The sequence below is a fragment of the Anabrus simplex genome, chromosome 2 (genome assembly GCF_040414725.1).
Source record: "Anabrus simplex isolate iqAnaSimp1 chromosome 2, ASM4041472v1, whole genome shotgun sequence".
Lineage (NCBI taxonomy): Eukaryota > Metazoa > Arthropoda > Insecta > Orthoptera > Tettigoniidae > Anabrus > Anabrus simplex.
In genome coordinates this window covers 555,753,145-555,780,607 of record NC_090266.1, presented here as the reverse complement: position 1 = coordinate 555,780,607, position 27,463 = coordinate 555,753,145, and the positions used below count along the sequence as shown (strand labels likewise).

Sequence of the window (27,463 nt, the reverse complement as noted above, 5' to 3'; positions counted from 1 at the left end):
CCAGGAGCAGATATTGTACACGTTGCGACCTGCCCGCTGCATGCCAAACCTCGCAAACAGGCAACTTGGCAGAGGCGAGAGTGCTCGAGGGTTAGGAGGTTCGTATCCCACTAAAGTATTTCCTCTTTTTTACAGCCAGTTGCCTGGTATGTGTGCAAGGGTGCATACTTAATATTTTCCACAGACTGATTTGTTTACTGTATTTGGCGCAGAAAAGTAACATTGGTATGGTTGCATATGGTGTGGAGTTGGGTTGGAAGAGACTAGGACACATGTGACAGAATTTCAGTTACCTACATCATTTAACGCAACACCTACTCGAGCTGACGACCTACGTGGTCGATACAGAGTTGTGCGCGAACTTGTAAGGACTATCTGGCGCGTTGCAAGATCTCCGGCGTAACGGATCGGCGTGCCTCGATGATGAGCTGTATAAGGTGACCAGGATTGGTCGGCTCCTGCGCATACACCCGTTGTTTACATGGCCCCACAGAAAAAAATCCAGGGGCATAAGACTGGGCGATCTAGCGGGCCAGGGGACAGGTCCTCCCCTTCCTATCCATTTATCAGGATAAGACGCATGGTGATGGTTCCGAACAACCACCGCTGCGTGCGGAGGATATCCGTAATGTTTGAACCACGTCCTCCAGCGGTCAAGCAGTGGCACATGTTCCAAAGACGCTGGTATGTCATCTTGGAGAAATCGCAGATAGCGCGCTCCCGTCAGAGGTCCCTCAAAGAAATGGGGCCAAAAGAGGTGGTCACCCAAGATGCCATACCATATGTTCACGCCCCGCTGTAACTGAAAATCTGCCTTTCGTACCCAATGGGAATTATCCACACTCCAGTAATAAAAATTATATTGATTAACGGTTCCATTGTTGTGGAACCTCGCTTCGTCCGTAAGCAATATGGTCGCTAAAAGGGCAGCATCACTGTGCACATGCTGTAGGGTCCACTGACAGAACTCCACCCGTGCTCCGAAATCATAAACATGGAGCACATGGTGTAAGTGCAGATAGTACGGGTGAAACGACTGGGTATGCAATATTCGTATAACAGACGCCGGCTGATGTTTGTCTCCTGTGTAATGGCCTGTGTTCTAGTGAGGGACATGACGGATAGCGTCCAACACAACCTCTTCATTGTGAGCAGATGTCACGGGATGATCTCGAACAGGCCGTGTCCTTCGCAGAAACGCAATAGCCCGCAGACGTTTTTTTCTCAGTCCGAAATATCATACCTGTCGGCTGTCGTCTACCCGAATAGCGTTCTTGATAAAGGTGTTGTGCCTGGTATGCATTCTGTCTAGCTTCTTCACAGATGAGTAACATATCCATATACTTGTCGCCGTAATACATCACGAGGAAATGAATAAGTTTTGCGTTGTGTTGTGACTTGCCTCGAAGGAGGGGAGTTCTCGCAGCTACATACCTAACTGCCACCGCATGTTATTATTATTGTCCCAATGGGGCACATTTTGCCCTACCTGTGGTCTACGCAGCTTGGAACATGTACGACGTAGCTAACTGGTTGCCTGAGTCCGGGCCACAGACCATCATCTCCTCATCCTCATCCAACCCAGCTCAATACCCTACGGCACGATATAAACGGCCCTTTACAGTGTCAAATTAATAAAAATGACATTCGAGCACTGTACACTACCACATATCCCACCGCGCCCTTGCCATGTGAGCTACTGCGAGGCTGTACATACAGCTAGCACTTCCCAGCCTATCCAATACCTGGTTCAGGTCTGTGTGCGCACCTCCTGTTGCAAGGTTGTCTTCTTCGTATCTATGCTCGTTTTACGGGTTCATTTGAGGTACCCACGCTCACGATTCCTGCTGTCTTCTAGCCCGTAAGCACACATCTCGTTATTACTCCGGTTTAGGGAGAGGGATCGATGTATTTCAGAATTGTAATAAAAATGGCAGGATGCATAAAACTAGATCGCAAGGGGCTCGTGAACCACCCGGTATACAGTTAACTTAATGCGACTCGTTATTTTGCCATAAGTAATTATTTTAATTCAAACAGGTGGCCATTTTCAACCACTTGAATGTTCACTCTGTTTGTTTACATGTATTACTGCTATCTAGGAGACCTGCAGGGAACCTTACGGATGCATGTACGTCACGTGGTGCAGACTCGCAGGAAACACACACTCCCGTGGGTGTTTAGTTCGCGGTTAGTGTCTTTCACCACGTCAGTGTCCGGCTCCATGGCTAAACGGTTAGCGGCCGGGCTGAGTGGCTCAGACGGTTAAGGCGCTGGCTTTCTAACCCCAACTTGGCAGGTTCGATTCTGGCTCAGTCCGGTGGTATTTGAAGGTGCTCAAATACGACAGCCCCGTGTCGGTAGATTTACTGGCACGTAAAAGAACTCCTGCGGGACTAAATTCCGGCACCTCGGCGTCTCCGAAGACCTTAAAAAGTAGTTAGTGGGACGTAAAACAAATAACATTATTATTTATTAAATGGTTAGCGTGCTGGCCTTTGGTCACAGGGGTCCCGGGTTCGATTCCCGCCAGGCTCGGGAATTTTAACCATCATTGGTTAATTTCCCTGGCACGGGGGCTGGGTGTATGTGTTGTCTTCAACATCATTTCATTCTCATCACGACGCGCAGGTCACCTACGGTCGTCAAATCAAAAGACCTGCATCTGGCGAAAAAAAAACCGTCCTAGGATCTCCCGGCACTAAAAGCCATATGCCATTTCATTCCACCACGTCAGTTGAAGGGCTCAAAATTAAAAGACGAAGATTATTGGTTTACAAACAATAATTTGGAACCATACCTATAGCAATTTTTTCACACAATAGTCTCGACAGTTATACTGGTGTTTAGTAATGCATTGTTACAGGCAAACCTGTAAAATGGAAAGAAAATATTGTTTGTATTCATAAGACAACTCGTGCTTTCCAGGGCCGTATCTGGATAATTACCTAAAGCTTCCCGAACTGCATCTGGATTAGGAAATTGATTCTGAGCCGCACATAATACTATGTATCCCGGGGTTACAGTCATATTCTTTATCACGTACCTCCATCTAATTTGTTGAACGTCAGATTAACACAGGTAGATTTCAGACTGTGTTGGGATAGGAATGGGAAGGCAATGACTGTCGGCTTCAATTAAGAAACAGCCCCAGTATTTTCCTGGTGTGTAAATACTGAAAACCATCTTGAAGGCGACCAACGGTGGAGTTCGAGCACAACATCTTCTGAATGGAAATTTACCGAGTACTCCTCCTTCTTATCTCCTTGAATGACTGTGTAGCGTAGATGAGGTACTCCCTTCCTGTGCTAAAGGTTACTGGATCGAATCCCCGTACAGGCGTTCAGCATTTAGGTGTGCTTGAATGCGAGAGCCTCACACCAGTAGATTAATTGGCATATGAAAAATAAAACAGGTTTTCAGGACAAAAGTCTGGCCATCCTGCGTTCCTTAAAACGGTTGCAACTGAAGGGACGTTGAACGTATTGTTGTTGTTGTTGTCAATGTTCTTCATTTTTCCTGGTAGTCCGACTCGTTGGCTCAATGGTCAGCGTACTGGCCTTCGGACCAGAGGATCCCGGCTTCGATTCCCGGTCGGGTCGGGGATATTAACCTTCATTGGTTAATTCCAATGACCCGGGGGATGGGTGTTTGTGCTGTCCCCAACATCCCTGCAACTCACACTCCACACATAACACTATCCTCCACCACAATAACACGCAGTTACCTACACATGGCAGATGCCGCCCACCCTCATCGGAGGGTCTGCCTTACAAGGGCTGCACTCGGCTAGAAATAGCCACACGAAATTATTATTATTTTTCCTGGTGTGAACCGAAAACTAAGGATAGCCAAGGAAATTATGGCCGTGATTCGAATTAGTTAACCTTGGTTTCCCAGCCTGAGTGTACAGCATTTCTCACCATGCACGAGAATTGAATCGCTGATTTCAGAAACAACACTTGTCCACAAATTACTGTCGATTTTGAGTTAGGGGTGCAGCACTGTTCTGGGAGGATAGCTCTATCGGTTGGTAAGAGAAATTGTACTTGCCCCGCACTCGATCTGGGAGTTTTGAACCGGCAAAATTTACACTGAGCACAGAAAGAACACTTGTCCTGGAGAAGTGTTGTTTCTATACTCAGTGTTGGCAGAAGTGAAATTAGTGACAAACGAGCTCTTGCACTGAATCTTTTGCGCGCAAAGAGAGTAAACCGCATGTAGTTTATTATCCTGCAACATGTCTTCTAATGAATCAATGCGAGATTTAGGGACATTGAAACGAAAGTAGGGAGTAAGGAATGTGGAATATCAACACGAGAAGATTAAAAGGCTGCGTACTAAAGGGCAGGAGTACGAAAACTTCAGTGGGAAAATAGTGCGGAAGAAACAAATTGGTGACGATTGCAAGTAGGTACTCTAACCACTATACATTTTATGTACCTTTTTTGCGTTAATTAATAATAAGCAAAATGCTGATATTGCTGGTTCACATAGAATATTTGTTTCACTTTACAGACGTTCTCGACGGTGCTTTGAGAAAATTAATGAAAACACTAGGAGGATAGAGATCCTTACACATTTTTATGATATGGACCCAAAGAATGCACAAGACTGTTATCTCCAAGGGCTGATTACTGTCGAAGGTATTGGAAGAAATCGTTCACGGAAAGGAGAAAATGATTCTAATAAGAAACCTAGACAACAAAATTTCAGGTATTCTGTGAATTGTAGTACCGGAAAAGTGGAGGTATGTAAGCAAGCATTCCTAATCTTGCCTGGCGTGACGAACATGAGAGTACGAAGGATTAGCAAATTACTTGCACTCGGCAAGTCTCCTACCGACCAAAGGGGTAAAAATCGTTCAGGCAATGCGAAAAGTGGTAGAGAGATAAATGCTATTGTTGAACAAATTAACTCCTACAAGCAAAAAGTAACCCACTATGGCACCATTATTTGCACGAACAGCTTAATGTAAAAATTATGCCTGTACAGTTTCAAGTGAAATATCCCGATATGGCTATAAAACGAGTATATTCTGAAAATATTCAGGGGGAGATTTTCACTCTGTTTCGGAAGACCACAGGTTGGCAAATTTGAAGAACTGTTAACTAAAATGAAAAATACAATGCTTAATGAGTAGGGCCCGGATGTTTATGCAGCAATAGGTTAGAATGCAAACTTTCTGAAGCGAGTAACAACTAGAGTCTACCCGCACGACGGTACTGCTATGAGGTTTGCATAAACATTAGAGATTCGGCCCATTAGAACCCCCTATAATTTTGTTAGTAGGAAATGTTGACTAGCCCGCTCTAACGTAATGTAGTTGGACTAACATAAATTCTAGGAGGTTCTAATGGGCCGAACACCTAATGTTTATGCAAACCTCATAGCACTACCGTCATGCGGGTAGACTCCACTTGTTACTCGCTTCAGTAAGTTTGCATTCTAACCTATTACTGCTTAAACATCCTGGCCCTATTAATGACACAGCGAAACGGCTAGCTGCTGCAGAACTCGTCGTACACAGGAGACGGGCAGCTCGCATTAGTGAAATTGAAGACGAGGAAGTAGCAGGAATTGCTATTGACTTCATACAAAACCTATGCCTATAAACTATACCAGTTCAAGCGGTCTTCTACTATCGTCAGCTTACTGTGAATGTCTTTAATATACTGAACCCATGACCTTTGTGCCCTAAGAACATTATGCATAAATTGACAATTTAATTAGAAGTTCGATTCTTGATAGCATGGATTTGACATGTGACGAGAGGGTGATTACCTTCGGTCCCACGCTCTGGGATACGTGACGTCAGTCGCACGTGTCAACGGCGGAAGAATCTTAAGTCAGTTTTGTGAACTATTTCAAAGCGCGTGTATATGGCGTGCCCCAAGCCAAGTCAAAAAAATATAGTGCCTACCAAAGGAGGTCATTTATCCCACAAATCGAACACGTATAAATGTTAAATGTCCATGAACACTACCGCCAGAAATGTAGCAAGTATGTAGTCACTTTCAAAACTCGTGTAATTACAGTTTAGTTAAGTCAGAAAATTTATAGAAATTTTCTTGGCGACAAAGGGAGAAGCCCGAAGAGAGGGGGTAACTGGTATAAATATGAAGGGACGCCATGACGAAGTCTCCTTCTCCTGCATTTATGGTACGAAGCGGACGATAAAGTGTTGAGCTGCTCTGTGAAAACAAACAACAACAGTAGATTAAGTTCAACCGCAGATTTTAGCCATTGTGGCTGGGGTCTTGACTCCATGTGGAGATAGTTTCTTGAGTGGAAATAATTGTACAAGATAGGACGGTCAAAGTAATGAATAAATTCTCAAGTGATAAATACTGTAATGTAATTCGTGTGCGGAAGTAATTACAGTCCATCGTGTGCGCACAAAGACAAAAAAAGTTAAGGGCATTTCTTTTTTTATGCATTATTCCAGGAAACCTGAAGAAATATAATAATCTGTAAAGCCACGAATGTAAAAATGGCTAAATAAAAATGCCAGGGTCGCAGGTGAGCCCTATGACGAACACTGGTGTGACTACATAAGGTATGTGACATTCCATCTTACTACCTATTATACTGTATATCTTGTTTCATGATCTCTAAATGTGTATTTGAATGGGGTATATACGACGCAGTGGCCACCCCTATATGGTTTTTTTCTGTAAATGTTAGAATACGACTAAAAGAGTCATTTGTTTTATTTTCCACTTGGATAATTTTTTGAAGTCTTGCGAGTGCCGTATAATGTTATAAAAAGTTATTGAATAGGGTTTCGAAGTGATATCACGTCCAATGTAGATTGTCATTTCCGTGTGTTTGCTGCCTATATTTTTTGATGTCAAATTAAGATGTTCATTCGACGTAATTTTTTTTCTGTCTGAATTTTGGACGTAAAGAATATAGAAATCCACGGTTACTCATTTTCAATCGAGTGGAAGCGCGCTGTCGGGTGAGAATCTAGTGTGATGAATTTGGTCACGGAGAGAAACGTTTTTCTAGGCCCATTTTAAACTGTGTCTGACTGGCAATAAAAAGATCTAGTAGAAATTTTCAGTCATTTTTCGTAAAAATCAAGTTATTAAAAATACGATATCATGTTATGCGAAGTTGTTCATTATTAATGCATGTGCGTGTTAGTCGTCATGAATTCTAGTAAGGATTTTATTCCAGTTCTTCGTCGGTGATTGTTGCGAGTAGGGAAACAGAGGTTAGTTTTGTCGTATGAGTCGAGATGAGATTTGTGAATCAGGCTGAGACATGTCATTGAAGCCGGGACATGGAAGCCCGAGGAATATTTAAAATGTTGGGAATCGAAAGAAATATATAGAAATGCATAGCGGTATTAATTTGCGACGCGTATATTTATTGTGGGCATCTTGAAGCATAATCTGTGCATTTTGTTGGTTAGAATATCGTATTTGTTTAATTATGTCGGAGGAGTTTAAAAGGGAGCATTTTGAGAAGCCAGTCAGGTAGAATGAAACAGGTGTTACATGTCACTGCCAAGCGGACTAGGGTGAAACGCCGGCAGCTGATAGAGAAACACACAGTGGGGATATAACGGGACACGCGTGGAATTGAGATTGTATTTCTCGGCCGGGGAGAACGTTAAATGTTGGATTTAATTGAAATTTTCATCCGGTAATAACCTGAGTGTTGTGGAATACTGTAAATTTGTTTAATTGGGGACGTAATGGACATTTGAAACCACGAACTTCGTGTATAATGAACAAGAGTAACCAAATTCAGGGTTGTCCAAAATATTGAGCGATGGTTGTGATTATGGTTTGTCTGTGAGGGGTGCGCAAACTTTATAAATGGTATGACGAGATATGGCATCGTAATTATATGGCGAGTTGCTTTTGGTTTGTACGTAAATTATTAGGGTATCCAAGTGTTAATAATGGCTAGGGTTGGATTAGATTTAAAGTATGAGGTCATCAAACGAGATATATAACTGGACATGAATTATGTAATAATTCTTTCCCAGCCAGATAAACATCACAGGATTGAATTTACATCACAGCTGCGTAGGAATTTGTGAAAAAACCAGAGTCCGCGGAGAAAGAAATTGTTGTTCTTTAAGATTTCATTAAATCATTTAAATTTATTTAATTATTAAAATCAGTGAAACCGCATTTTGAAATAACTTTAATCAAGCGAATAACTTGGAGATGCATTCTGGAAATCTTAGTTTGTTTTCTGGGGAATATTTAAATGGTAAAGTAACGATTAAGGCGACATATCCGAAGGAAATGGATTTTACTGCCACAAACTTTGTGAGCATTGCTATTGTTGTATCATTTAACTTTGATTGATTGAGCAGTGAATGTGCTGGGGATAGTAAAGTGGAAACTTTGGTCATCAACCGATGTAACTTAATTGTGTTTAGCCTTCAGCTTAGAAACTTGGATGGTCAAGGGGTCATCAACCTCAGTGACTTAGATTAGGGCCATATGCCACTGTAGCATCATCATTTTCCTTGCGGTCATCATCCACAATGACTTTAAAGTAACTTAGAAGTTAAGATGTCGGTCCATGACATAGACCCAGGTCACATCGATTCAATTAAGGGTCCATGTTGTATAACCACTCTGTGGAACACACCGAAAATTATACCCAGAGTCCAGAGTTCGTGTTACGAGGGCTGGACCATAACGAATCAATATGATGGTACATGTGGTCTCACATGGAAGCCGAATTTAAGGATTTCCAGACTTTCCTTTCTTTAATAAAATAAGACATTGGTTTCTAGTAAGAATGTCCATCAGGCAGACACGTCAAAGGCTCACCAGTGTTCTAACCTTATATGTAATAAAATGATTGTGGTGTCCAGTGGACATGTGTAATTTCAGTAATACCGTTGACATATCAGAATGCTTCAGAATTTCCTGAATAAATTGGAATCTTTTAAACAGACCTTTCATTCAAAGTAGACAGATTAGAATTACTGAACGCTACCTTTACCTCAGCAAGTGACGAAGAACCCGATACGACCCAAGAGACAGATATCATGAACTTTGCTGATAGGTAAGAAAGGTAGGTATCCTTAAATATGGACCAAAAGGGTTCAATACACTACCTGAAAACCGGTGAATCAAAATTCTACTTTTGCCATGAAGGAACGGCAAAGAAGACCCCGAATGAGGTGTGTTCATTCTTAATATATTTCATCACAAACAACATCCAAAAAAACATGAAACATTTGCATGTCGTTTCAGATGGCTGCCCCAGGCAAAATAGGAATCATACCGTCGTAAGGCTTTTCCTTGCTTTGGCAGCCTCAGAGCGATTCCTCACTATTAATCGTTATTTCACTATACGGGGACATTCATTTTTGCCCTGTGATAGAAACGTCGCGGTAGTGAAGAGAAAAACTCGCTCAGTGGATAGGGTGTAACATATCAACAAATTTATTGAAATGGCTGCGAACTTCAGTTCAAAAGTTAATAAGTTCCAAGTGGAGGTAGTTTCAACAAGCGATATTCTTGCAAAAAACTGGTGGCCTAGATTTTACAAAAAATCTTTGAATATGAATACAAAATTCGTTCAGGCAATGCGAAAATTGGTAGACAAATTAATTCCTACAAGCAAAAAGTAACCCACTATGGCGCCATTATTTGCACTAACAGCTTAATGTACTGTGACTGGAAAGGTATATATCCAAGGTACTGTCATGCACACTCTCCGTCTTTGTATTGACTGCAACTCTTCAGTTCCCTTTCCCACAAAGAAAACATATAACACCTGTGTGCCAATAAGTTCGGAAAAAAATGGCTGACATCAAGAAATTAGAATTACAAATTCCAGATAAATTCCAGGCATTTTACACCACAATCTACAATTGGTCATCAGTCGAACGTAGAGATATGGACCGTGAGAAGGAGTGCAGCGTAGTGTAAAACAAAGTGAAGACAGATGTAGTTTAAAATATGATTGTGTAACTTCATAAAGTTCATGAAATTAAAAGTTCAAAATTGAAAAAAAATGTGCAAATCACATACTATTTTCCTGCTATTGTGCATTATTCAATATTATAATCTCATATTACACCAATATTAAAGACACATTAATAACTGAAAGATTTACAAGCCTATATTAAATAATTGCCTCGTTTCCCTTGGAAGTTAGCATATATATCAACAACAACATAAATGTCTGTAATTAACAATGTTTTCTGCGTTTTTCTCACAAGCAGTCTCTGTGGAGAAGTGTTGTTTCTGAAATAAGCAATTCAATTGAGGTTTGTGTACGCTGTGCATATTAACAAACAAAACATCAAGTTTATGCTGCAATAATTCAAATGTCTCGGAATACTGACGTGTGAATCTCTCAGAAGGCATCTGTTGTCAGGTACAGCAGCAGGCTACCCATACACAAATTACAACATGCGAGTTAACGATAATTTATAAATAAATAAATAAATAAATAAATAAATAAATAAATAAATAAATAAATAAATAAATAAATAAATAAATAAATAAATAAACCCAAGCACGTAATCTGACCGCAGAAAAAAGGGCCAGAGAGGTGAAAGCACCAGGCCGCTGACTTAACGTTAGTGTCTATCTCCTGGATAGAGATCAATTTCCGACTATGGTCTACAGACCCCAGGATGACTCCACATTAATGGCATTACAGGTGAATCTTCGAGCATACGACATCACAGTGAAGTTTCTTTACTTCACCAGAGGTCTCACGGTGTATCTTATTTTTATTCTGTTAAGTTGTAGGTGGGGTCATGTTAGTTAATAGCACGGTGTTCTTATAACTAAGATTATTTTGGACTACGATTGGAATAAGTTTCCAGGAATGAAGTGATAAATAGTTCGGTCGTCATAATCCAGATAAAAATCACTTAATTTGGATTTCAGAATCCTCACATTTTAAGTAACTGAACATGCGTCCAAAGGTTTGGGTTCATGTTTAACGTATAGACGAAAATTCAGCATTAAAACCTGAAACTGAAACTTCTAACTCCAACAGTCAGGTTGATGTTGATATTTTGGTTCTCTTCCTTCTTTTTCATTTCGGAGGCTATGGACATCGAGGTCAATGGTTCCGTGTTCATGTGAATTCTGTACGTATCTGTGCTTCCTCGATATCAGTTTTGTAATTGTAATTGAACGGGATTAAGAAAAAAGTGGTAATGTTCAAGCATTTGTCAGGAGTGTAAATGGTAACGGTAAATTACTTCAAGGACAGATGATAGAATTCTAACTCACTAGTCACCCAAATCCATGAATACTGACCATACTGGTCGGGGATTTAACACCCCAGGCTACTCTGATTGGCTTCTTTTTTCTGTTTTTGCTAGAGGCTTTACGTCGCACCGACACAGATAGGTCTTATGGCGACGATGGGATAGGAAAGGCCTAGGAGTTGGAAGGAAGCGGCCGTAGCCTTAATTAAGGCACAGCCCCAGCATTTGCCTGGTGTGAAAATGGGAAACCACGGAAAACCATCTTCAGGGCTGCCGATAGTGGGATTCGAACCTACTATCTCCCGGATGCAAGCTCACAGCCGCGCGCCTCTACGCGCACGGCCAACTCGCCCGGTCTGATTGGCTTCAGGGATCTCTGGTTGTAGATGAGGTATCAAATAACCTGCGTATTTTCGAGTCTGAGACGGTGCAGTCATTAACACTGTAGATTCATTTTGCATGAATGTTTCACTGTATTTTGTTTTATTGTTAAAGGTTTCAGCATTCTATTTTACTCAACTGTTGGGGTCTGTGAGCATCGTATCAATGAACTCCCAACACCTAAAGTATATACGCCTAATGCATTTTTTTTCAATATAATGTAATGTAGGATTTAGCCTTTAGCAATTTGAACATACGATGATGATGATGATGATGATGATGATGATGATGATGATGATGATGATGATGATGCTTGTTTTAAAAGGGGAGTAACATCTATCGGCCCCTTAAACATACGATGTGCTCCGTTTGTTCGTAATATGGAGAATGTATAGCTCACATCGTGAACTTCCATGGACTTTAGGACACGTGTTATAGTACCCATAAATAGAGCAACAACATGACATCATTTTAAAATGGCAGATTGTATATCAATTTGTACACAATTAAAATACGAGTACACCATGTACGTTCCCGGAACGTTGCGGAAGGTTGTTTTGACGTTTATTAAAAGTGGCATGTATCTTCTTTAGCTACATTCTCACACATCATCTTACGCAGTACAGTACAGTACGCTAGCTTCTGGATGCAGGTTGCCATTAGCGGTAAACATTACTCACATTTGACATTTGCCGCGCACAGTAAGAACAAGGTTTCAGATCTACTCAGTTCAAGGGAATGCTAGTTGTAATGTCTCGCTTGACGCAATGATACCAGGTACTATGATTACTGAGGGATATGATAACGGTCTCGGTCTTGAAAGGAGAAATCATGTCGACTTAACAAGCTAACTCATATAATACCTGTATCTACGCGCTTTGTGAGCCATTGACCACGGCTTGGATTACCTCAGTGAGGGTTCACTCTGAAATGCACTATATTCAGAGTCGAGCGGCTTGTACTGAATACCGTACTTCAAAAACGGACTGTTTCTATTGCGTCTGAGTGATGCAAAAAGCATGAAAACACACATTATTGAAAACAAACCACGAATGCCTTGGTTCTGCAGGGAATGAGTGCACTATAATACAGAAAATGTATTACTATGTGAGCAGAAAGGCACATTTTTCTTTATTTTGAGTTTCGATATGAAAGATATTCGTCTACTTTGTAATCATACATGAAGTCCGGCCCCGCGGTGTAGGGAGCAACACGTCGGCCTGTCACCCGGCGGTCCCGGGTTCGATTCTCGGCCGGGTCAGGGGTTTTTAATTGTAAATGATTAATATCCTTGTCCAGGGGACCGGGTGTTTGTGTCGTCCTTAACGTTCCTTTCCTCACCTTCAACACTTTACACTTCCGCAATTTCCAAATACACGCAGGTTCATAACATATGGTGCAAAGTAGGGACAAAAGATCTTTCTAGGTCGATGCCCCGAGTAAATAGAATTTTTTGAAAAAATAAAAAAAAATAAAAATCATAGATGAATATGTTTATTAAGGCCGTGCTTCGTCCTTGTACATAGATGAAGAGATGCTTATTGAGACGAATACAAACAACCAGCCTCCGGACCAGAGGAATTAACCAAATGTGGTTAAAATCATCGATCGGTCGAGAATAGAACCTGGGGCCCTTTGAACTGAAGGCCAGTATGCTCAACATTCAGCCAAGAAGCCGGACTCATTAGAATCTATAACTAAGAAAATTGATATGCTTTCATAACAGATCCACTTAACATCCCTAGGATTGGCGTCAGGAAGGTCGACCGGACCTTTTCCCAAGATATCTGGGGTCGGCGCTGATGTGGATTAAACCTAGTTTTACGACCGGTCGACAGGTAATAACTTGCATTTTAAAGCCGTTGGGAAACACGGCTATCTTGCTACTCTATTATAAGATATGTATTCTAATCATAACTCAATCAGACGATCGAAGTGCCTTACTAGAGCAGCACATTATTTACTAAGAAAAAATATCTACAAATGTCTCTAATTGTCTTTTTTTGCTAGTGTCTTAACGTCACACCGACACAGATAGGTCTTATGGCGGCGATGGGATAGGAAAGGCCTAGGAGTAGGAAGGAAGCGACCGTGGCCTTAATTAAGGTACAGCCCTAGGATTTGCCTGGTGTGAAAATCGGAAACCACAGAAAATCATTTGCGGGGCTGCCGACAGTTGCATTCGAACCCACTATCTCCCGGATGCAAGCTCACAGCCGCGAGCCCCTAACCGCATGGCCAACTCGCCCGGTTGACTATAATGTTGTACGGGGAGAAGCCTACGTCATACGTCCACTGGTCAAGGGGTGAAACTTGCGCCGATATCGGCTGCTCACAGTGAAATTTTCCACAGATATATCCGTAATCACTTGAGTGGCTGCCAGCTTGCATTCGGAAGATAGTGGGTTCGAACCCCAATGTCGGCAGCCCTATAAATTGTTTTCTATGATTTTCCATTTTCACAAGAAGCAAAAATGCTGAGGCTGTACCTTAATCTTTACAATCTGCTTTATGTCGCATCGTCAGAGATGGGTCTTATGGCGATGATAGGATAAGAGACGGCTAGGAGTAGGAAGGAAGCGACCGTGGTCTTAATTAAGGTACAGCCCTAGGATTTGCCTGGTGCGAAAATCGGAAACCAGAGAAAATCATCTGCTGAGCTGCCAAGAGTGCGGTTCGAACCCACTATCTTCCGAATGCAAGCTGATAGCTACGTGACCCAAACCGCACAACCACTTGCTCTGTCTGTGCCTTAATTAAGGCCATGGTCGCTTCCTTCCCGATCCTGGCCCTTTCCTGTCCTATCGTCCCCATACGACCTATCTGTGTCGGTGCGACGTAAAAAACACCACCACAACTTCCGATGAATGATGCGATGTACCTTATTTCAAGTCTCGAAACAACTCCCTTCATGTCAGCTCTGAACTACAGTATTAAGGTTATACTACTGCAAAATGATTGTGTCCGGCTACTTGGATGAGTTATCAACGTAGTGGCTTTCGGTTCAGAGGACCCTGGATTCGGTCCCGGCTGGTTCGTGGATGTTAACCCTTCGTCTGCACACGACACTTCACATGACTAAGCACCACAGAAACACGCAATAGTGATTACTTCCCTTCGCACAAGTTGACGTCAAGAAAGTCATTCTAACGTAAAACAATATAAATGTGTTTCGATTGCTTGCTTACTTATTTAACTAAAACGAGCTAGTAATGTTACGTAATTCCTGATATCGTGATTAGAGACATGTAATCTCCAGCTTTTACATGAAATTCGAACTACAAGGACGTGACATTTCGTTTCAAAATTTCCACATGCACTGACCATGAATCGAAACGCGGTCGCTTTCTTTAGAAGCCAAAGGTGTTTCCACTCAATTATCATGCTCGTACACTTGCTTGTTTGAATGTCACCTCCAAAGATGGAAGAATAAAGAAAGATATCGAGTTAAAAACGATAAGAAACATGAAATACGGGGGAATGAGGAACTCCCTTCTTTTCGCACACCATGATGTAGGTAGCCAAGAAACACTAGAAGGAGCTTGGTACAGAAACCAAAGTAAAGTGTTGGTCGGTGATTCAGGTCGCCGTCCACATCTCTTCAGTAATGAGCCCTTTGTGTTATACTACGTACAAAAGGATCTATACACAGTGATGCAAAAACTATCTGTACTAATTGATACAGGGGTTAGAGAACACAGAGATAGATATCAATGTTTATCCGCTGATGTCAGCTAGTGACGCCAGAGTATGTTTTCAAAGCTGTTCCTTTCGTGTTATCTACGTCAACTACTGTTGACTAGTGTTGTATCTTTTCATCTCACAAGGCTCGATTTCGTCCTCTGGGGACATTTCTGGCAGCTTGTGTACGAGACGATCGTTGAATCAGAAGACTTCGCTACAATAATTGCTGTAGCCGCTGGAGCCATTCGTGACACGCCAGGAGATTTTGAAAGTGTACGAAAATCAATGCTTCTGCCGGGCTGAGTGGCTCAGACGATTGAGGCGCTGGCCTTCCGACCCCAACTTGGCAGGTTCGATCTTGGCTCAGTCTGGTGGTATTTGAAGGTGCTCCAATACTTCAACCTCATGTCAGTAGATTTACTGGCAGGTAAAATAACTCCTGCGGGTCTAAATTCCGGCGCCTCGGTGTCTCTTAAAACCGTAAAAGTAGTTAGTGGGACGTAAAGCAAATAACATTATTATTATTATTATTATTATTATTATTATTATTATTATTATTAGTATGTCTAAGTCATGGTTATGCACACTGTACGGCAGAAATATATATCTGTGTCTGTGCGACGCTAAGTACGTCGTTAAGTAGGTTATGCTTTTTATGGATTGTCGAACCTTCGAGTACCTTCTGAAATAAATACATTACACAGCTTCTATCCCGACAACAACTTCGAAAACATCCTCTGACGACAACAGGTGACTTCACCGCGGATACATTCCTATCTAAAGTAAGTTTAGCTTGGTGTTGTCTTGCTCCTGCGTCAATCTGTACAGATAATTATGCAACACGCTGTATAAGAGCATTTATGGTTACAATCAATCAATGTAATCCCCTGAGAATGTAACATACAGTTCTCCCTAATGTTTTTATTTGAAGGAAATCATCAAGATGTATCGATATCTGTTGAGAGAAAAGTATTAAAACAGCATATTTGCAAGCTACAAATTAATAATCATTGAGGGCGGCACCATATTCCGTGTCCCCATCTGTGATTATGGCATGCTACAAAATGTAGCAGAAAGTCGTTTCATATGATAGCATTCCTTGTCAAGTACAGACTATGAGCTTATAAAGTCCCTGTTTAAAACATGACATAAATCAAGCATAAGGCTATGAGGTTTATGTAAGTGGCTGATATCAGCGTCCTAGTTCTGACCTGCTCACAGCACTCTTATACATTACAATATTTAATGTGTCGAGGCCAATCCAAACCACTGTCACGAATTTATGACCATATGAGCAGTTGTATTCACGACTAACGCCCATGCCCGAGGCTGAACTCGAACCCACTACCACAGTAAACACTTCATACCCAAGGTACTTGCCCACATCCCCACAGAGAGCATGAACCATGTCTTAGATAGTGGTTTGCTAGGTAAATGACCATCGTTTTCTGCCGTACGGTGTGTGTAGCCGTGACTGAGTACCCCTTCACTGTCCAGAGAGGTGTATCTGACTAAAAATTCACATGAATACATTTATGGGACAGGAAAGGCCTAGGAATGGGAAGGAAGCGGCCGTGGTCTTAATTAAGGCACAGCCCCAACATTGGCCTGGTGTGAAAATGGGAAACCAGGGGAAACCATCTTCAGGCCTGCTGACAGTGGGATTCGAACCCACTATCTCCCGGATGCAAGCTCACAGCTGCGCTCTCCAGAAGACCTACAGGATCAGCTTTCTGGAAGTCAGCTATGGGCACAAACTACGAAACTGGTTTCCTAAATTGTACCAATGGATTCCCAAGTCAGACCACAATACGGTTTCTTGGACAATGCAGTACTTACTGTATGAGTTATATGCTCCCTTCCCAGCCCTAGCGCTTGCCTATCCTACAGTCACAGGAAAGCTACACCTATTTGAGTTAATGCGACGTTGAATCACTAGTAAAAACACTTCTGTGCAATTCATTTTTTCCGCTGGAGATCACGCCAACTGTTATTTTTACCCTTTAGAGTAACAATTAGTTATTGTAGCGTAGCACTTTTATCTGTTTTGGATATTCTGGTGGGATCTAAGTTATGTCTGCCGGATATGCTTTACAGATGATTGAAGAATCCACACACTCTTCCGTACGGAATCGTCTCGCTCTGCCACGGAGGCTGCTTTATGCTGCATATTTGACAAATTTGGGTGTCCTTTCATCAATGTAGAGTACCATTCTTTGCCTACAAGACCTTGGTCGCGACTGAAAACTCGTTTTTCTCTGCAATGTCAAACGAAAGTATCGGAGCAATTTTGGAAACAGAAGTCGGCATGATTTAGGAAATTTCACCATTTTATATTTGTCAGATATTTTAAGACGAACCCGCGCTTGCTCGTGTCAGCAGCTACGAGAGAAATGAAAACCTACAACCGGTTTTCCAGTCATTGACCGGGTCAGGGATGGAATGAATGAAGCATATATATGCTGTTAGTACGATGGGGTCGCCACTCCCAATGTGATTTATTAAGGACTGATAAATGCTATGAAATGAAAATGGAGAGTGTTGCTGGAATGAAAGATGACACGGAAAACCGGAGTACCCGTAGAAAAACCTGTCCCGCCTTCGCTTTGTCCAGCACAAATCTCACATTGAAAGACCGGGATTTGAACCACGGTATCCAGTGGTGAGAGGCCGACGCGCTGTCGTCTGAGCCACGGAGGCTCTCAGCTACGAGAGAATTAGGACATATTAATGCAGCTTCAAGTCATGTATAGCACGATATTTTTTTCATATACCTGCCGGACATTCTTATCCTCGCTACCTGGTGAGAAATTTACTCTGAAGGGATGAAAAGTAAATTTCCCTCCAACAATTCGTGACAAATAGTAACATAACGTTGACCGCTATCAAATGGCGTCCGAAGAGGTATACTTCATGATGTTTAAGCTACATAGTAGCATCTGTCGATGATGTAACTTTTATAAACGTAGTACGATATAGGCACTGGTGCAAATTACGAAGCTCCCACCTATAATCATACAACCATCTCACCACAGTAGTTTCTTAATGGGAAGCTGTTTCGTTTGCAGTCTAAAAAGAAATGGAAATAATAGTGTTAGTTGCTGAAACGCTGTAATCACTCTCTCCCTTGCGGAGAACGAGCGATGACCGAACTGTTAAACGTATTACAGCAATAATTAATCTCACAATGCTGTCACTGCAATAAGAACATTTGAAGAAAATAAGTTATCAACTACCGAGCGAGTTGGCCGTGCGGGAGACAGAGGGTTCGAGCCCCACTGTCGGCAGCCCTGAAGATGGTTTTACGTGCTTTCCCATTTTCAAACCAGGCAAATACTGGGGATGTACCTTAATTAAGGCCACGGCTGCTTCCTTCGCTCTCTTAGACCTTTCCTCTCCCATCATCGCCGTAAGACCTATCTGTGTCGGTACGACATAAAGCAACATTAAATAATGTAAAAAGTAACTATTGGACTTGCTTCTTTACTCCAGTGGAACTGCCAGGACTACTCATTGGCTTCACAATTGTCACTAACCTCTTTGGAATTATTCGTTGTCCTCTTTGTCTGAGTCTTGCAGATTTATAGTTATAAGTTGCCGGGCTGAGTGGCTCAGACGGTTAAGGCGCTGGCCTTCTAACCCCAACTTGGCAGGTTCGATCCTGGCTCAGTCCGGTGGTATTTGAAGGTGCTCAAATACGACAGCCCCATGTCAGTAGATTTACTGGCACGTAAAAGAACTCCTGCGGGACTAAATTCCGGCACCTCGGCGTCTCCGAAGACCTTAAAAAGTAGTTAGTGGGACGTAAAGCAAATAACATTATTTATTATTATCATTCAGGATTCAATGCGACGGTGGGTTGATGAATGTATCACTGTAAACATTTCACATAAGAAAAAGTTTCATGTGGTATGTTGGTGCGATCTTTTCCTGTGAGTTTCCCGTGGTTAATGCATTATGTGGAGTAGCAGAAAATGACTTCTAACATGGAAATACGGCATTTTTTCAACCATGCCCATATAACATATTTTCTTCTTCTGTATGTGAGGAATGTCTCCTGAAAGTTTGGATTATCTTATTGTTATGCTCTGTCTTTTGAAATGGATTTTGAAGGGTATAGTAATACACACTGTAAGAGCTCAGAATGAAATAATTTCAGTTGTCAAAAATGCAACATGTCTGTTTCAAATAGGCCTATTCAATGAGATTATTATTATTATTATTGGATTTTTTTACATGACTGAATGACGCGGCGCGTTTCCATCAATATTATGCTTACTTCATCCAAATGGTTTAGGAATCTGTTCAAAATTCGGTCCTTAACTATCACAGCTGTCATTTCTTTACGATAATCAGAAGTTGTCCTTTTAGAAAAAAATATCGTCCCTGAAACTACGCGACATACAATAAGGCAGCTACGCATGTACCATAATTAAGGCCACGGACGTTACATTCCACTCCTAACCCCTTCCTATCCTAGTATCGCAGAGATCCTATCGGTATTACTGCGACGTTAAACACCTAGCAAAAAGAAATCATGAGGAATAAAATTCAACTTTCCTATCGCCTATTTACTGACAATATTTTCTGAGCAACGAACTAGGAAACGTTCATTTATCGAAATACAAAATTCGCGGTATCTGGTAACATTTAGCTAGGAGGTACTTTCAATTATTTAAAAACAATCTGTCGGACTGCAGCTCTATTCAGTTTCCAGCGCACAGGCAGGTTGGATACTCAAACAGAACCACCAAATTTTATGTGGTCATAACGAAACCTTACAAACCGACTGCAACGCCACAATGAGGTATACAAGGCATGGTTAGTGAGGTAGTTCGCCATTGCTTTCCTCTCTGGGGCAGGCAGTACTATCACAGCATTACTGGCCCTATGAATAGGACCTAGTCGTGCTCCAAGTGTCATTACTCAGCATCACCCATACCTCAGCAGCTTCCATATATGCACAGTCATAAATGAGACTGCGACTTCAATGGTAGCTACACTTTGCTCTGGCCTGCGCCAGTGCAAAAATACTGCATCTGTCAGAAATTAGCCACAGCCGGTGGAAGAAATATACGTGTAAAAGAAAGCAAAGCAGTCTAGTAAGTTTTGATTATTGTTAATTTTGTTATCATTTAGCGCATAACGTGAGTTTTGAGTGGAATCTGAACCAATGGAAATACTTTTCATATAAAAAATCCCACCTAGACTGTCTGAGATTCCAACCACGGTCACTTTAGTGAGAAATGAATGATGCCAGTAGCCATCAAGTCCCCAAGATGCAAAATAGTACCTTGCTTGAGTTACATATTTTAATTGACAAGGACAAGAATGTGTCCCTTTTTCTTACTAGGATGATTACTTTGAGGTGTCCGGCTCCGTGGCTAAATGGTTAGCGTGCTGGTCTTTGGTTACAGGAGTCCCGGGTTCGATTCCTGGCAGGTTCGGGAATTTTAACCATCGTTGGTTAATTTCGCTGGCACGGGGGCTGGGTGTATGTGTTGCCTTCATCATCATTTCATCCTCATCGCTACGCGCAGGTCGCCTACGGACGTCAAATCGAATGACCTGCACCTGGCGGGCCGAACATGTCCTCGGACACTCCAGGCACTAAAAGCCATACGCTATTTCATTTCACTTGGAGGTAATAACTCTCAAATAATAATAATAATAATAATAATAATAATAATAATAATAATAATAATAATAATAATAATAATAATAATAATCGACTTCCTGGCTCAATGGTCAACGTACTGGTCTGCAATTCCCGGCCATGCCAATGATCTTAAAACCAAAACCACACGACGCTACAGATTTGATGGTTCTTTGTCTACCGAGCGACCGCTGCTCAGGCCTAAGGGCTACAGATTACGAGGTGACACATCACGTTATTGTTGATTTTCTAGACCGAAATCACTATTTCACCGTCACAGAGCTCTTCAGTTGTTTTCAAGTACGGTAAGTGCAGTTCGAATCATCTCTCAGATCCGGATAAAAATGAATTGGCCGGGAAACGAACTTGGAGCCCACAGGTAACAGGCACGCTTGCTAACCCTACATCGCGCGGTCGGACAAGGATTGTAACTGCGTATCGCTGATTCCCCTGGCTCGGGTACTGAGTACCGTATTTGTGTGCATTTTGGTACATTTCCCTCCATCTACGTACAACACAACACACTACCAACAACTACACAAACACGCAAATATGAATACATCCATCCACATAAGGCTGGCGTCAGCAGGATCATCCGGCTGTAAAACAGGGACAAATTCATATTAAGCGCCGATCTCAAATTGGGAAAAAAGCCATGAGTAATAATAATAATAATAATAATAATAATAACTAAAGGAACCAAACCCCATGGCGCAACAGCCCCGAAGGGCCATGGCCTACCAAGCGACCGCTGCTCAGCCCGAAGGTCTGCAGATTTTGAGGTGTCGTATGGTCAGCACGACGGATCCTCTCGGCCGCTATTCTCGGCTTTCTAGACCGAGGCCGCCATCTCACCGTCAGATAGCTCCTCAGCTGTAATCACGTAGGCAGAGCGGACCTCAAACCAGCCCTCAGATCCAGAAAAAAACTCTGACCTGGCCGGGAACCGAACCCGGGGCCTCCGGGTAAGAAGCAGGCACGCTACCCCTACACCGCGGGGCCGGCAACAATAATAATAATAATAATAATAATAATAATAATAATAATAATAATAATAATAATAATAATAATAATAATAATAATAATAAAAGTTTTATATCCTAACCATAATGATTTTCAGGGACACCGAGGCGCCAGATATTATGTCCCCCGGGAGTTTAATTGTACCCCCTTCGGTGGGGGACGCAGACGAAGAAAACACCGACGGTATCACCTGCCTGTCCTAAGAAGCAACTAAAAGGGACGACCTAGGCGCGGAAATGGATTGTGGCTTTGGTATCATGTATTGTACCTCGCGTGGATTGGAAGGGCTGAATAAATTCACAGGTAATCCCTGCCTGTCGTAAAAGGCGACTAAAAGGGTCATGTGGCCATCACTCCCCTCTTTACTTTCTTCTTGAAGTTTATTTGTACACCGAATCAGAATCTGACGTGGTTGCTGCCCGGGGAGGGACCTATTACGTGTGCGATTACGCTCGGAAGGCGAGACGGTATCCACAACCCGTCGGGTGGGAGCACCTATACTCAGCAGTAATATCCGCCTGACAACGCAGGTAGCCGCACAGCCGAATGCTATAAGGTCATATTATTATTAATTTTAATTTATGTTTTTAAATCTGTACTTATCACTCTGTATATGCTACCCGGGCACGTGCTAAGTTATACTGCTGGCAGTATGATCGATAGAGACCGAATGTCATATCTTCAATTTTTTTTAAATATTCACCTTTGAGGCCGGAGTTTCAAGTTTCGTCACAATGCCGTAAACACATTTACACTAGCAATATCGGACATCATATTCGAAGTAAACACGTTTTTCCGTGCAAAATGCAAAAAAATACAAAAAATGGATGCATCCAAAGGGGAGGAGGAAACGAAATAAAACGTCACGTGCTGAGCGCGTATGTGATGTTATTTCAGTGATGACGAAATCGAGTCAAATTTACAAAAAACTTGCCAATACGAGCCCACTTACCAGCATGATGTTGCACCCCCTCTGGCCCGGATGCATGCACTGATTCAGTTGGGACGGGTGTCATAAAGCCATTGTATCCTCTCATGAGTCAAGCTGGCCCACAACTGTTATAACTGGTATTTCATACCTGGATACAGGCATTGGGACGAATTTGGCGTACGAGCTGGTCCCACACATGTTTTATCGGGGACAGATCTTACTAGCCATGGAAGTACCTCAAAATCATGCAAACACGTCATTGAGACATGTGCCGTGTGTGGACGAACATTGACCTATTGAAAAATGACACCACGGTACTGTCGCAGGAGAGGTAACACGCGAGGACGCAGGAAGTCCGTGACGTACCGTTGTGCCGTTAGAGTTCCGTCAATCACTAGCAGCCGTGACCTGAAGCCATATCCGATGTCTCCTCACACCATGACGCCAGGAATCTCTCCCCATATCGCCGCCATACTCGCAGAGGATGGTCATTCGGGGTGTAGTGCAGAACCGCGATTCATCGCTGAACGTAATGCGACGCCATTCATCAGCAATCCATTCTTCCTGGTCACGGTAACTTACCACTCCAAACGCAGCCGTTTGTGTTTTGGTGTTAACGGCAAGGACGGTAATTCCCTAGTCCGGCTGCTGCTAGTCTCCGACCAATGGTACGGGATGACACAACAAAGTTGCACGCAGACCATTACTTGTTCGCGGATGGAAGGCGCAGATGTGAAGGGGTTACGGCGTGCTTGGTGAACAATACGGCGATCCTCCCTTGTGGTGGTAAGACGTGGTCGACTGGAACCTTGACGACGAGTATGCCTGCCCTCATGCTCCCATGCAGTCCACCATCGGGCCACCGTAACATACGAATATCCCACAAATCTGGATAGTGCACGATTTGACCAGCCGGCCAAATGAAGACCCACAATGAGGCCCCGTTCAAACTCTGCCAGGTACTGATAACGCTGTCTCACACGAGAACGCGGCATCTCCGTGTCCTTCAGAGGGATCACTCAACATCTGAGTCTGTTCATGCCCCTTATATACCGTACCAGGCCTTGTAACAACACTAAACACGAACAACACTAATGCAATCTGGTGGTCGTTCTACTGTCACAGAGAACGCCCTTCCTGACGTCAGCCTCGGTTGGGGAGCTAATGACGAAATTAATGATGATGATGATGATGATCAAAAAATTGGTTGAGGAGGTGGAAGGAATCTGCTGTGGGTTATGAATGGGAACTGTCCTGGCATTTGCCTGGAAGTGAAAATGCGAAACCACAGAAAATCATTCTCAGGACAGCCGGCGGTGGGATTCAAACCCACTCATCTCCTGAATGCAGAGTTTAGTTCCACAGACGTAGCGCGCGAACACGCCCGGTCACGCCACTCGGTACACAGGTACATATGAATCTAACGCTAAAATAGAAAGAAAGAAAGAAAGAAAGAAAGAAAGAATTCTATACAATTGCCAAATTAAACAAAGGGTGGATAGCAGCAGAAAAGACAGCGAAATTATTTCATATAAACAGAAATAAATAAATAAATAAATAAATAAATAAATAAATAAATAAATAAATAAATAAATAAACATGGCATAGGAAAATAAAAGAGCGTGAAGTAAGCACCAACGTAAATAACACAGGAGGTTGATATGTGTTTGTCCTAAAATATATGACACATTATCATCTAGGCCAAACCTCCGCGGCTCAGGCGGCAGCGCGCCGGCCTCTCACCGCTGGGTTCCTTGGTTCAAATCCCGATCGCTCCATGTTAGATTTGAGCTGGACAAAGTGGAAGCGGGTCAGGTTTTTCTCCGAGTACTCCAGTTTCCCCTGTTATCCTTCATTCTAGCAACACTCTTCAATATAATTTCATCCATCAGTCATTAATCATTGCCGCAGAGGAGTGCGACAGACTTCGGCAGCCGGCACAATTCCTATCCTCGCCGCTGGATGGGGGCTTCATTCATTCCATTCCAATCCTGACGCGCTCGAATGACTGGAAACAGGCTGTAGATTTTCATTTCATCATCTAGGCCTCAGAAACATGCCATAAAATTTCATCTCACCTCACACACGACCCCATATCGGAAAAGGAGACTAAGGGGAAGATATGTATGTATGTATGTATCATCTTAACGTACAAATTGAAGTGAACGTCTCATCCAGGTTATCTTCAGCGTTCAAATCCGGTAACGATTAACTGAATGTTAAAAGAAGTTACGAAATCGGCATCACACCAGCTGTGAGGCAACCTCAAAAACCGTTCTATTTACACACTTTCTTAAGTATCCTTCACTTTCCGCGGTAAGATAAGAGGATAGCCATTACCTAATAGTGGAGTGGTCGCGCACAGCCAACAAATCACGTGACTAACGAAGAGATCAATAACAAGAGTCGTTTAGTTCGAGCAGGTGGGAGAAGCAACTTTCGCTAATCCCGCAGGGGCACACTTTATGGTTCTTGAAATGTTATTTGTTCTCAGCATTAACTGTTTATAACCTGCGCGCTAGGCCATATTACCTCGAGAAAACGCTGTGACATTGCTGAATAGTTCAAACCTGGGTCCATTACGACTTCTGACAAGAGTATTTAGTAGCCTACGTTTCTTCACTGGCTTCTCCACTTTATGTCCAGAAATTATGAGATACGACCTTACGTATTTGGCTACTCAGTCCTAATCAATCCCAAGTAATTAACAGTTACAATCAGTGGCGTATACAGAATTCCATTAAGGAGGAGTTTCATTTTTTAGATTGTTTTCATATATTTACTTATGTCACTAGGTCTGTAGCACTTCAACGAATATATTAAAAGTAAATTGTTTTAATTAATGAAAGTATGGTCCGACTCCTTAGCTGAATGGTCAGCGTGGAGGCCTTCGGTTCAGAGAGTCCCGGTTTCGATTCCCGGCCGGATCGGGGACTTAAATCGCGTCTGATTAACTTCTGGTTCAGGGACTGGCTGTTTGTGTTTGTCCCAACACTCTCGTCTTCATATTCAAACAACACATCACACTATCAACCATCACAGAAACACGCAGTAATGATTACATCCCTCTAAATAGGGTTGACGTCAGGAAGGGCAGCCGACCGTAAAACAGGGTCAAATCCATATGTGCTCCACAGTTCGCACCCGCCGCCCCATAGATGCGGGAAAAGCGGTAAAAGAAGAAGAGAAAGAAGTATTAATTAAAGCATGAGACTCACTCAGGGTGATTAAGACAGCATGATGTTGAATTAACACTCAATGAAGATTTCTTACTTATTGCTCCCTACTCTAGTCTACAGTATTGTTGTGTTGGATATAGTTCTTCAGAAGTTCCGGTGCTTAATGAAATCAGGATGCGGGAAGTAATTAGGGGTGGGTGGTAGAGTACACCCAAAACTACAGTACACAAAAAGTCCCAATGAACTTACGACCGGGCAAGTGCCCGCGTGGTTTGCGTCACGTTGCTCTCAACTTGCATTCGAAGGATAATGCGTTCGAACTCCACTGTCGATAGCCCTGAATATGGCTCTCCGTGGATTCCCATTTCCAGGTCATGGTCGCTTCCTTCCCTCTTTTAGCCCTTTTTCTATTCTGAAAGCATTGCAGCGAAGATTGGAGATTTATGTTATTCTCAGTATCGTGAACATAGTCATGAGACATCCAGTTTTTCGCGGAACCAGAACCAGACTATCCATTTCAAGAATACCACTTACACTGACCACGATTCGCACCACGGCCGGCTTATTGATAAAAGTCAGCGACAATGTCACTCGGCTATCACACAATGAATATGCGTGAATAAAATAAATTGAACAATTCTTTGATAATACCGAAATTAAATTAACACATTACTTTATATTAATGAAGTGATATAATTAATACGGCAAACTGACATAATTACAGAAATCCAGTCGTTTTATCGAATATGGTTGGAAGAAATTCTCACGCGAATTAACAACAATTAACATTGTATACCGCTGGAAAAACTTTATTGTTAGTGCCGTTACTTCAAATAAAGGCTTTGGGACATAATGCTCAAAAGTACTATGTACCGACGCTTCTCTGCCGAGGAAGTTGACTGCGCGGTACGTGTCGTATTTCTGAAAGCTTACATTCTGACCCCAGTGCCGGTATCTCTGAACATGGTTTTCCAGGTTTGGTAATTTTCACACCAGGCAAATTCAAGGTCTGTGTCTTAAGGCCACAGTGGCTACCTTCCCAGTTCTAGGCTTTTCCAATCCGAAAACCATTTGCCTGTTAAAACGACGTTAAATCGATTGCAAGATCTGATAACCCATGTCGATTGCTCAGTACATGCAATTAACTGGAGCAAGGACTAGAAAAGAAACAGCCTGGTATTCGTCTTAAGTGAAGTTGGGAAACCATGAAAAATCAGGATGAGTGAGAAGTCCATCTCTCAACAAGGTTGTGTTACTTGAGGCTAATTGTTCCCTGTTCAGTCTGAAAAACTGATATTAAGGAACGTAGCAGAGCCGTGAACCGAACCCAGGACAGCCGGACGGGAGATAGAGCACTGGAGTAATCGAGGTTTTCGGTACAGGCGGCATTA

The 27,463-nt window shown here is 42.4% G+C and overlaps 1 pseudogene; it reads right to left on the bottom strand.

Annotated features, from left to right (window-relative positions):
• LOC136863602 (uncharacterized) overlaps window positions 1–23,888 on the bottom strand; it is a 128,826-nt pseudogene extending 104,938 nt beyond the window's left edge.
• Between the last annotated feature and the right edge of the window lie 3,575 nt (window positions 23,889–27,463).